Source organism: Achroia grisella, unplaced genomic scaffold (genome assembly GCF_030625045.1).
Source record: "Achroia grisella isolate CSIRO2021 unplaced genomic scaffold, CSIRO_AGI_Agris_v1 utg840, whole genome shotgun sequence".
Lineage (NCBI taxonomy): Eukaryota > Metazoa > Arthropoda > Insecta > Lepidoptera > Pyralidae > Achroia > Achroia grisella.
The window spans coordinates 1,946,982-1,959,413 of NW_026713038.1; the positions used below are offsets into that span (position 1 = coordinate 1,946,982).

General features: G+C 32.3%; 1 protein-coding gene and 1 non-coding gene across 2 annotated transcripts in view; both read right to left on the bottom strand.

The window, feature by feature from the left end:
- The window catches only part of LOC131852144 (tRNA (adenine(58)-N(1))-methyltransferase catalytic subunit TRMT61A), a 77,792-nt gene that overhangs the window by 14,181 nt on the left and 51,179 nt on the right, over window positions 1-12,432 (bottom strand). The window lies entirely within an intron of this gene.
- Window positions 816-954, bottom strand: LOC131852177 (U4 spliceosomal RNA). Its single transcript, XR_009357913.1, has one exon. It is a non-coding gene; the product is annotated as a U4 spliceosomal RNA (small nuclear RNA).

A 12,432-nucleotide genomic window follows, 5' to 3' on the forward strand; every position in this document is an offset into this window, starting at 1 on the left:
GTGTGAATGTCAAATCTCAGCCGTTATTAAATATGGATCGATATGTAATCTGACGATGCATTTGTCTTGAATCGAAATCCTTTTTGTTACGGTCACTTATATCATTATATTTTATAGCCGACTATGATTAAAGATTATAAATATGATTTGATTAAAGATTGTAATCACTATAATATAGTTCTGTAGCACCTACTTATTTGTTCGTTTTTAACCGACCTCAAAAGGGAGGAGCTTCTTGGTTCAAACGTATTACACAATACCTTAACTCTTACTATGATGGTTACAGGGCTTTGTGCTAGATTGATTTCATATATTTCACCATATCGAAACGTTTTTAGACATACTGTTTTATTAAAAACTTCTAAGAATTTATGTTGTCCTAATGTATTTGGGTAACATTGAAGGCAATACTGAAGGTAAGTGAAATACGTAATCATTACAAGAATATATTTTTTTATAAACTGAAATTAATAATATTAAACTAGAAATGCTAAGAATATTATAAATATCAATGGTATACATATATATAAAAAATTAATTAATTAAGTATAAAAAACAATCAAATATAATTCGACTTTCTTTGCAGTATCTATATATGTATTGTGTAATTCGCCAACAAACTAGTTCGTAAGAGCGTTCCTAAAAACGAACTAAATATACTACACTAGTCCGCAGTCGGAGGTCATTCTATTCTATTTATATCTATCTACAAAATATTATTTATTTATAGATCTCTTCAAATTAGTTAATGAACGGTTAAACGAAACAAACTTAGTGAATTTTAACATTTAGAGTTAGTTTTAGATATTTATTAGGCCTTTACAGCCGTTCAAAAATTGCCATAGCGGACGGTATTTCACGTCCACAAGGCGGGGTATTGGTAAAGTTTTCAACTAGCAATAATCGCACCTCGGATTAACCTCATTGGTTACGATATTGCCTCTGCGCAAAGTTAATTATTCAAACAGAGCTGAAAACAGGTATTGTATGATAAAAATGAAAACATAGCGAGTTGTAATTCGACGGCAGCGCCATCTAGTGACACGGCATGGGAACTATTTGTGACTAGTCGGCCGTTGAGTCGCTACTGAGCGTGCGTAACTTCTGCTTAAGAAGTGAATTACATATTTGATTTTGACGTACTTGTAATAAATTAATATTAATTTAATAAATAATTTTATCACATTTCAATATATTCAAAGCAATACAATGCAATTACAATTTAGTTTGTGATTTTTAATCTAAGACTGAATACAATAATAGTGTTTTAATTGAAATATTTTTTAATATGCTCTACTTTTATTTTATTTTTTTATTTAAGCGATATAATAGGTTTATTTAACTTAATAAAAATATTGTTATTATATTATATAGAGGCACAAATTAAATTGTAATGTTTTTGCTCTGATTGTTCATTTAAATTAAGTATATAAAAAACATTTCTTTCCTTATTTCATCCTGTACCTAATGCTGTTTTTTATGTCTTTATCTCATCGACTATATATAAATGTTATTTTTTTAATTAAACGCAGTTTACGTATTCACAGGTAAGTATGGTAATATTAAATTATGCCGGTTTTGACCCCTCAACATGTGAAGGGCGGGATTAGGGCTCATTCATAAATTACGTCACACGTTAGGACTGGGGTGGGGTGGAGGAGGGGGAGGAGGAAATGATAACCGTGTGACATTGTATGATAAGGGAGGGTTCCTAAAGTTACGTCACCGCTTAAAAATACTTACGTGTATTTACGTGTAAATTATGTACATATTGCGTATGTAATATGTACATAATTTAAATTGTAAAAAAAAAATGCAAAATACGTGATGGTACAATAGGGAGGAGGGAGTCTCACTAGACTCACATGGTCAGTGGGAGGGATAAAAAAAATAGTATACACGATTTGATTTTTTTTTTATCCATACATAATTTAATTATATAATTGGATAATATGGATAATTATAATAATAATAATAATGATATCTCAGGACAAATCACACAGCGCCATCTAGTCCCAAGTTAAGCAGAGCTTGTGTTATGGGTACTAGACAACTGATGTAAATACATGGATGATTTTTTTTTGTAAATAAATACATATTATACATAGAAAACACCCAGACCGATACAAACAATCATACTCATGAATACAAATGTTTGTACCGTGCGAGGATTCGAACCCGCGACCATCGGATTGTAAAGCGGTATGCTAAACCACTAGACCACCGAGGCTGTCAAAAAATTATATAATTAAACTTTGTAACCAACCCCTTCGTAACCAAGTTAGCTAATTTGTAAATAAAATGATCGAATCTCACTGAGTCCGACAATTATAATTCTAATTCTTCGCTTTGTGAATTCAATAATTGTTTTATCCAAAGCAATTGGAACACAACAAAAAATTTCCCACAAATAAATCACAATTTCTATTTCTAATTATTGACTGGAATATAACGATGACACTGACAAAAGTTAAGCGTGTCGGATTGTTTGCCGCGAAAATACTTGCACGTAAAGTTTTCTCAAAGGGTACCACTGAATGGGCCGGTCCGGGTCGGTATCCAGTCACGATCCGGTATTGTGGCGGTTTTTTGTATGCTTGTGACGCTCGACTTCCGTGTCGGAGGTCGGTTGACCGCGCGCTTGTCCACTGTATCCGTTATCCATTACTATATCCACTTATTATATCCATACAAGAATAGTAAATGCAAAAGTAGGTACATTTATCTATCTCTTTATTGGAAACAGACTTTCTGTCTGATAATTTTTATTATTTCACGGATCTTAATGCAATTTAAAGGAATATGATAAGAGCGAATATATGTATAATTATATCTAAAAAAATAGATGATGGCTAGTTAGTAATAATTAAAGATCAAACGAACTTACCAAGTGAAGTTCGATCATAATTATGTGACAGCTTCATTCTTAGCGATTTGTGTTTACATATTGTAGTAGTATTCCCAAGCACCAGCCTCGCACGGTAGTTTATAGATAAATTATTTTTTTTTTTTTTTTTATAAAAATAAAAATTAGTTGTTGTATTGACTATTCCCTTACTACCTCCCACTACTTACCCGATAAGGTGGGATATTCTTGTTACTGCGCTCATTTTGTTTAAAGTAAAGTTTTCATTTCAAATTTTATGTAGTTTTTATTTTATTTTTCGCTTCACACTTCTCACTTTATTGTCCGGGTTTGGGATATTAGAAAGAACCTCAGCTAAATTATTCCATTTTTACAATACGCACATAAGTATATACATATATGAATGCATCAAGTGGGTGGGTGTGAATAAATCGTTAAGAATGAAGCTGTCACATAATTATGATCGAACTTCACTTGGTAAGTTCGTTTGATCTTTAATTATGTTTCCAGCTTCATTCTTAGCGATTTGTGTTTACATATTGTAGGATGTTCAGAGAATTGTCAATAAAGTGTGCGGAAAATGTAGTGAAATGTAAATAGGTAAGGTAACATGCATATTATAAAACAATAATTTTATTATGTTATAATATGCATGCATAACACATTGTTCTGTTAATTACAGTAGTAATTAAGGTAGAATGTATCTCGCCTGCAGTTTTTCTAATTACATCTACGTTGACTATTGGCTATCTAAGTATCTATCTAAGTCTATTGGCCGCGACGTGGAACGTACACGTCATGGTGTACTATGCGCGATGAATACAGCGGTAACCATGCTACTATGTAGCAGACAATCCTTAACCAATTGACTCATCCGTTAACAAGAAACATTGTTATGAGGTTTTTTATGACTAATTAATAAATTATTACAATTAGATTTTCATTAACTGTGTGTTTTGTTTAGATATGCACTCAAACACATCTTGCAGGATAAATTTCGACCTTTTCATTGTAGAAACACGATTTTAACATAGGTTGAAACTGTTAGGCTTTGAGGTCCTTATGTGTTTTCTTGCAAGCGTTATCTTTACATATCTTGATGATAAGGACCTTTTAATTAAACCTTCATGACATTCTCGCGACTACCATTTCCAGACTGCAGCGTAGATTATGGGATCGTTTGAAAGGAGATTTGTGAAATGTAAACCATGGCTCCAGTATATTATTATCTAGTATTATAACTAAATCTTCTGCTTTGGCATTTATTATTTCTAGAATCAGTTTCCGAATTAATACAAATGGTGGAAAATAAAAATAGTACAAAAATGAGTATTTTTACTAAGAAATTGAAAATGCATCAACTGCAAATTTTCTTTTTTTTTTTTTTTTTTTTTTTTTTTTTTCATATGACTTTACATCCATGCTTCACTTTGTGACAACTTGCAAATCAATAAAATCACTAATTTATCCTGTATTTCTAAAAGCAACAATCGGCTAACTTCTACTCAGTTCAAAAATTGTAGTGTTAATATAAATAATAATGTTAATATTAATTATTTTACGCTTCTCATGCAATTGGAAGATTTGTTTGAATGTTTCTTCGCTGTCTTCGTTCCTTCGTGTTCTCCCCATGTTGATAGTAGCTTCGTATATTGTAGACGTGCGGAGGCTTCGGCACGGAAACACAGAATGAGCGCAGTAACAAGAATATCCCACCTTATCGGGTAAGTAGTGGGAGGTAGTAAGGGAATAGTCAATACAACAACTAATTTTTATTTTTATAAAAAAAAAAAAAACTATAAACTACCGTGCGAGGCTGGTGCTTGGGAATACTACTACAATATGTAAACACAAATCGCTAAGAATGAAGCTGGAAACATAATACTAAGTCTGGACTTGTGAATACTTGTACAATTTGCGAATTTATCGGCGCTGTGTGCAGCGTCATCTAGTCCCGAGCTAAACAGAGATTGTGTTATAAGTACTAGATAAATTATACAGTTTTTTGTAAATACATAATGTACATAGAAAACCCAGACCGATACAAACAATCATACTAATGAATACTATACAATACATTTACGTATAGTATAGACCGTTGCGCATAACGCACATTGTTATATAATTATTGTATTTTTTAATATATATTTTAAATACCTTTTTTCCTTTGTTCTCATGTTGTAAAGACGTGTCTCTACCAATAGCGAACATCGTTTTTTTCTCGGAAATTGATATACAGCCCTTAAGAACACAGTCGTTAAAAATGGTTGTTGATTTGATATTTGATTTTTTAAATTTATGTTTATTTGAATAAAGAATTTTCAATTCTATTATGAAAATTATATTGTCGACACCAGTGGTAAACCGTCGGGTCGTCGGTCGGGAGCGATGTCGTGACCCGATATGGTCCATCGCTCACGATGTTAGATCTTCTTTTTCATCGGAACACCTCAATGAAATGACAGTTAACCCCAAAAAAGTGTCTGAAAAAGTTAACCCTTCCAACGCTACCGTGAAAACTTTGATTGTATATTGTTTCGTTGGATTTAACCGTGCAATCACGAACTAAGCGATGTTGCTCGGTCATTTCCAATTTAGAAAATTTCATTGTTTGAACTATTTTATTGATTCCTTTTGTTCGTATTATAAAAGCTGTAGTCTCTCTATGATCTATAGTATACATAGCATACAATAATAAGTCTATTTCGGTAGACTTTGTACAAAGTCGCCTGCTTGGAAACCCCTGTCTTACGTATTTAGCTTTAATGTTTTAAAATATGTACGTAATTAAAGTGCTTATATTTGAATAAATATTATTTATATTTCAACTAATACAATAGGCGGTTTTATCCCTATGCAAACGATTCCAGACAACATTTTTTTTTTACAACATTTAGGTAAAAGATAACGATATAGAAGAAAGCGTAAGTGGTGCTACAACACTCATATAATATATCTAGTATAAGCGGGAAGGGGATTGTTACTAATGGGGTCTAGTGTCCCCATTGTGAGCAATGTGCCATGTTAGGTCGACCTCCACGTGGTTTCTGGAAACCATCATGGTTAATTTCTGATTACATGAATCACTATGGGCAAACTGCCCTGACCTCATGCTTATCGTATTATCCTCCTAGGGTCCCCCAAAAGCGTAAACCATTAACGCAGGCTGAGCACCATTCCATTATCATCCATGAAAAGAAAATAAGTAGTATAAGCGATAAATACTTTCATGTAGCATTTCTTACACAGTTAGATTGTTTTCCATTTCATATAAAAAAATGAAGATTTAAGAGTCATGCAAATTACAATTTACAAAATATTATATATAGATACTTGTTCTTTTTTTATGAATATAGGTGAAGAACTTTTTAAACGTGATTTCTATATATACTAGCAACACGTGCCTTTCAAACAACTCATTGAACATTAGGTGGCCGACATTCATGAGATACAAATCTTCCTTGAGAGCAATCTCTGGCATCGGTCCACAATTAATCTGGCACACAGAGACAATACCATCAAACTGAACTCATTATCGATTGCGCAATATAACTTATAGCTTTAACCTTTGCTTTATGGGTGTTGAATGGGCCTTATATTGTATAAGTGTTTGCTGCCTTGAGTTTTTGTTGCTATTCAAATGCACGCAGACAGGAAATAAAGATTTTATTGTTATTTTTGTACATATACATTTTTCAAATGGGTGTGTAAGCTAATTGACTTTGCAATTAATTTCAATAGTTAATTAATAATATTTATGGTAATAATAATTTTTATATCATTTATAAAGTCAAACTCAAAATGTTTATTAAACCATTTTGAGTTTGACAATCATATTACCTCTTACCATTCAGTTACTTCTGCTTTTTTCACTAACTCTACCGCCTAGTTCGTGAACTGGCAAGAAATTCAATTACTACAATGTTTTACGTCATTAAAGTTTTTAAAATATTTTAAGTACGTTTATCAGTTGTTTAGTACCTATAGTACAAACTTTGTACAGTTCGGTACTAGATGGCGTTGTGTTACTTTTTTACAAGATTTTGATTTAGTGTTTTTACAATCAACAATATTACTCTGTTGTCCAATGCTAGTGTAATCAATAGAAAGTGAATTTTCACTTCCTAGAAAAAAAATGTTATATCATTTAAAAAAAAATGTCAAGTTTATTATTATCCTAGCCGTTCAGTCTATTTCCATGGAATTAAGAAAGTTCATAGGTAGCTTATGACCCCAAAACATGCTGGTACGTCAGCTCGTGACCTGCTCTGACCCCGATCTAGTAATCGCCTGATACCCATTGTCTCTTGGATTTAGGGGTGACCCAAGTGACAACTGACAGCGGTAGTTTAGATCATTAATATTTGATTACTAGCTGTGCAGTTTTTGTGTGAAAGAGTAACAAAACATCCATCCATTCTCACAAACTTTTGCATTTATAATATTAATAAGATTGTTGTTTCTTACTTAGTGACGAAGTAAGAATGACATATATGAAGTACGTCACAGCTCCATTCAATTCCTAGAATGTTATAACAACGTTTTACTAACAAAACAATTGCTCCTTTTTACTAGTCACACGTTCTTAATGACGGCAGTGCATCAAAGAAAGAACACTCGTCTCAAAAAGCAATGGTTGAAAAGAGTTTTATGCTAAAGTGCTATTCATAACATATACCTACTTTACCTTGGTATAAAACTAATTTGTAAAACAGTATTAATCTAGAACACACTTCCGTAAACTAATAATAATTAAATATGTACTATATCGTACACTGGAACACACTTTGTAAACATTATTTCCAGCTATACAACCTTCCATTACATTTGATAGTCTACTTTTAATTTATCTAACATTATAATTTATCTCCAATATTATGTATGAAATGAGTGTTTAGTTTTTACGTAACAATTAATTAATTTAATTCACTATTAAAATAATTAATAACAAAACACCTCAAATCGCTTATGGCTTGAAAGTTGGACCTTAAAGTTTCACCGATAGGGTTATCATTCGGATAAAAGTTACTATCTGTAATTGAAATGTGTCTTTTTGACAGTTCAACGTGTAGTACGTGTACAGATTGCATAACATAATTTCAAGTGAATACACGTGGAAACTATATCCACTACTTACTCACACCACTTTAGTTACAATAACACTAGCAACGTATTAATTCCATAAGTTTTGTTTAATAAAAGTACTTTGTAATTATTTTTATTATGTTACTAATTTTAATAATGTATTGTTTAATAATGTTACAAAAGAACAGCACAAAAATATATTGGAAAGATACTGATTGATCAATGAGATTAGACTTTAGTGTAGACCAAACCTTTCTCATTGTAGTATTAGTTATTATTTAGTTTTATACTTATTACTTAAATATCTAATAAATGGGTGTCTAAAATCTGAGAAAACTATTAGTGAAATACAGCACCAGAGATATGTTAGTCCTCTGTAATAACAACATATAAGTAGTATCGCGGGCGTCATAAGATAATATGACGTCAATAGCGCTATATACATATACTAGCAGATCCGACCACGCGTTGTTGTGGCTAAGGTTCTTGAATAAAAAAATATTGCGACTATAAATTGAGATGTAAGTAAGCTATTCTATCTTTCAATTTGGATCAAATTGCACATAATGTGTAAGTTAAATTTGCAATCGGTTTAGTAGTTTAGGAGTCCATCGCGGACAAACAACCTGACACCTAATTTTTATATATAAAGATATACAAATTGCCATCAGGTTGTTACCTTATTTGCTATTCGTATTATGATAATAGCATTTGTGTGTAAATAAGTAAGATATCGATTTAATTACACTTCATTTCCAACTATTTCACTTATTATGACACCGGAAAATCTTCATTAACCTAAACATAATTTAAGGAAAGCTATGATATACTAAAAATATCTAATATTGAATTAGAGGCTGATTTCTAAACTTACCTAATATTCTAAACAGATTTTCAGAGTTGTATTTCATTCTGTCACATGTTGCAATGGACCTGACTTATTTTAATGAATAATTTAAGTTACAAATTTGTTTATTTCTACTGACTTTAGGTTTTAACTATATTTGGTATGATTGCTTCAGACGAGTTAACGAGTGGTAAAATATATAACTGCGATCACCTGTGACCATTAGTGTACCATAGAAGTATTTATAGAGCTAGAAAATAAGACTAAAGATTATGTGTATTCTATTTAGAATCATAAAAATACCATTTAATCGATTTTAGTATTATACTACTATGTCTTACTAAAAACGAATCGGAAAACTATTTGCTGAAAATATGTATATTTTTATAATTTTTGATATAGCAACTGCAGTTAACGTAATGTAATAATATATATAAAAATATGACATATAAAAAGTATTCAAAAATAAAAAGAATAAAAAAGAGTTCGCGGCGGTCGGTCGCAGCACTATACATTAAAAGAGTAAACCTCTTACATCTGATGGTTGCGGGTTCGTTTCTCGCACGATACAAACATTTGTATTCATGAGTATTATAATTTAAAAAATGTGCTCAAGTATTTCTATCAAATTCAATTTAAAAAATTATCCATATACGATATTTTAGTCGTTTAAGAACGTAACATTTTTGTTTTTTCCTACGGTCCAGTTCAATTCAGTGTTCAATTGAATGAGAACTGGCAAGAAGCTCTACAGATTTTTTTTAAAGTTAGTTTATTTAAATATCAGTTGTATATGTAGTCTCCTATACTACAATATGGTACCCTATAGATGAGGCCGTATAATTATTTTCACAATTATTATTAATAATTAACTCTGTCATCATTCAAACAGTCTACCTATGAAAACACAATGTTTAATCTTAACTATTGTAATATTTAAAGCACAAATATTTTATGTTATCTTTGTAAATAATAATACTTAAGCTAAAATATGACATCTACATTCTCTTGCCATACTGTATCGATGTCAGTCTGTTCACCAAACGTCCACTTTCATATCGTGACCCAAGGATATCAATCGCTAATTTCTACAGTTCACAGTCTATTGTTTAGTAATGTATGCTGGTACCATACATCATAATTACGGGTGTAATCGGATTGTATTGGACCACATCAACTGCATTGCTCTCAAAGTAGCCCTATACGGAATGTAAATTAATAATAACATACCTTTACGATGATTATTCTAGGTTGGGTAGTCACAGGCATCGTTGGTCGATATTTGAATAGCATAGAGTAAAAGAAGCTTCAGTGCAATTATTTATATTTATGTAAAGTTTTTTATTTTTACGGTATTTTTAGAATATAACAGTTGAGCTATCGGGATATGCTGTCCAGTTTTTTTATATCTGATAATGGAATGGTTCACCCGCTGCTTAATGGCGGGGCACCAGTGGAGGATGATAGAATGATCATGAGGTCAGGTCAGTTAGCCCATTATGACAAATTTATCACGACGATTTCCAGAGTGAACCGCATGGAGGTCGACCTGACATGGTACAAAGCTAGCTATTAGGGTCATAGTCCTCACTACAACCAATGCCCTTTCCTCTTACGCTGTCTAGTATTAGTCTAGTATTAAGATTGAAATATAATTTATGTACGTTTTACAAAATATTGGAACAATATTTGGGAGGCCCATTCAATCACGAAATGACTTGGGGCTGACGGCCAGTGGCATATTATTATTATATTTTGCAATTAATGCCTTGGGTAGTTTTTGCAAAGTCAAAATCTTTAAATCATATAGGACAAAGATAGTACATTAGTAGCAATGGGACATACTAGTCCCCATTGCTTACAATCTCTTCCTCTCGTATCTTGCTTTACGTATTGAAAATCTTTTAAAGATTATCCACCTGCTGGAAGGAGGGCGGGATTGGTGTGTGTTATTCACCCACTAAAAACCACACCGCGTACTTCTCTCCGAGCTACTATTGCTGTACCCGCGGAGTCGCGTTAGCATGCTGTGCGAAACTGAAGCTATCTGAACTGGATAGCAGGGTTAATTATAACAGAATGTTGACGTATATAAGTGGTATAAAATGTAATACATAACTTAAAAAAATATTGGACATAGAACATAAAGTTGAGACATCCATAATATATTGCGTCTAACAAGTAAATTCCTAGAGCAACTTGATTCCTACACGCGCATAAATCCCCTAGCACACGCACAACAAGTGCGACCGAGTGACAGCTAACAAAACGCAACACAATGTCACGCCACGCGAAATATATCGAGCGGGAAAATAAAGCATTTCGCCGTGTCCCCGTTTCGAGCGGCCTCGACTCGAGCGCGCCCCAATCTTGATACGGTTTCGTGGGAAACACTCCTCTGCCTCGCTAATTTATAGCCTAGCGCTGAACTACATGCGGCTGAGGCTGACGTCTTAATCCCGTGCTCGGTGACGTCCACTCGTAAATTCAAATAGCGAATGACTCCGAAATAGTGTAGGTATTATGGTCTGGGACTGTGTGCCGGTGACAATGTTGTGGAGTTAGATTTCGTTTGAAATAGAGAACATTCTAAATAAATCACACATGTTTATAATTTCATTGAATGTAAATATGAATTTAAAGCGATTATTTTATTTGTAAAATGATGAAAATATGTATATTCATAACATTGTTTGCACCAACTAGGCCTCTAAAAATATTAAGTCCCGGTGACCAGAAAATGTTTCAAAAATAAACTACCACCAATATTAATAGCTAATAAGTTAGCTTTCTATCAGTGAAAGAAACTTTAAAAAGTCAAGTATTTTTGAGCAATAGTTAAATCATTACAAACAAAAAAATCCATATTTTTTTCTTTATGGTATTATCTTTAGACTATTTCGGTTAAACAGTATATAGATAGACCACCATCAATTCCAGCACTGCATAGCATGCAGCCTGCGATATTTCTCAATTGCGGCGGCAACGCATCAGAATCAAGTATAACTTACTTGCATGGCATACCTGTACCTCTAAATCAGATTGGCGAAGTGGGCCAAAGCTCTCGGTAACGTATTTAGTAAATAAATACAGACGTGATGGATGATGCACGAACTGTTTCTCGCTCTTCATTTACACAATACTGACATGTCTGTCTGTGGGTATTTTGAAATAAAATCGTAAAATTAAAGGATAATGGGATCCTATCACGTTTGTTCTTATTATTGAGTTCCTGATATTTCGACAGTGTTGCATGTTGAATTTGAATTTGTTGCAACTACCTACAATAATGTTATATATATTATGTTTTACATTTTCTTTTCCTTTTGTAAATAGTGTATAATATAAAAAAGTGTAAACTGTGAATTCCAAATATAACCTTAATTTTTTAAACATTTTTAATTCATACATATATTAATTAAGGTATTTATTTAATCACGCAGGCCCTTTTAAAAAAGGCCATTATGAAAAAAAAACTTTTTAAATAATATCAATTATCTCACACTAACGGGTGTGAAGTGATATATATTATCTTAACTGTAGTAATATTACATAAAATATATGATTAAAATATCCCCTTTTACCATATATCGAATTTGGACGTTTGTTTACACTACTACTGCGCTAGATCTTA